The following is a 1450-nucleotide window of genomic DNA, read 5'->3' on the forward strand; positions in this document are numbered from 1 at the left end:
GGGGGAGGGGGAGAGGGAGCAGTACACTTTAAACCTACGTTTATTTTATACCTATTTTGACCCGATCTCAGGATCAGCTATTTTCTTTGACTAAAATATGATGTTTAGAAACAAAGATAAGCACAGTTCTTATTGTCTTATTTCCTTTTCTATTGATGTGAAGACACCATGACCAAGGCAACTTATACAAAGCATTTAACTAGGTCCCCGCTTAGAGTTTCAGAGTCCATGACCAGCACGGCGGGCGGGGAGCATCTCAGAAGGCAGGCAAGCCTGGTACTGGAGCAGTAGCTGAGACTGATATCTGATTCACAGGCATGCGGCTGGCAAGGGGAGGGAGGAGCATCTGGAGGTAGCTGAGCAAGCACTAACTCAGAATGGTTTGGATCTTTGACACCCAAAGCCCCCCCCCCCCAGTTACACATAGCTTCTCCAATAAGGCCACACCTCCTAATTTTTCCCAAATAACTCCACCAACTGGGGAATAAATATTCAAATATATGAACTTAAGGAAGCCACTCTCATTCAAAACTCCACACTGGGATACTATGAGTATCTCTACTTTTTTTTTTTTTAAACTGTTTGGAAGATTGAGATCAGGGATCTATCTATTATGCAAACTGACATCTGCCACACAGACACATATGCTGGTCTTCAGTATTTGCTTTTCACATGTGCACATTTGTATCTCACCGATTTATATAGCTATGTCTGCTTAATTCAGCATAGACTGCCTCTGCTATCCTCCTATTGTGTGTTTGTAAATTCGGTCTCCGATGAAGAAACCTGGTGTTGATTATCTACAATTTACTCACTTATTTGTCCAGCCATGATAGACAAGTGAAATGGCTTCAACTTGGGAAAAAATAAATTTTGGTAAATTCAGTCAGTCCAAAACAGTTTTATCTATAGTTCTTTTTGTTTTTATCTAGTATCCATTTAAAATGTTGCTTTCTAAAGTTAATTCAGGACTCTCACTTTCTCTCTCTGCATTAAATAATGTAGCATGAAATACAATTTATTGCTGAAGTATGGCTTAGTGAGTGACTCTTTGCCTAGCATATGTAAGGCTTGGGCTACTTCTTAAGCACTCAACCAATACAACAAACAGAAAAGAACTTGATAGTTCTCTTGTATAAAATGTACATGATACAGTCCAGTTCGACAACTCTGGCTCTCCTAAATTAGTGAGTCACTTTGCGTTAGTTCTCTCTCAGTGATGGTCTTACCAGCATTACAAACTCATTTGAAAGTCTAATTGAAAAAGATGTGTTAGTTTACAGTTTACCAAAACAACTTGCCATAACTTAAGGTGGCTTGAAACAACAGAAACTTACTCTCTCACAGTTCTGGCCCAAAGTTTGAAAGCAACATGTTGTCAGTGCTGTTCTTCCTCTGGAGGCTTCAGAGGAGAAGTGCCTTTGCTCCTTCTTTTTTTTTTTTTTTTTTT

The sequence above is a fragment of the Mus caroli genome, chromosome 16, assembly GCF_900094665.2.
Source record: "Mus caroli chromosome 16, CAROLI_EIJ_v1.1, whole genome shotgun sequence".
NCBI lineage: Eukaryota > Metazoa > Chordata > Mammalia > Rodentia > Muridae > Mus > Mus caroli.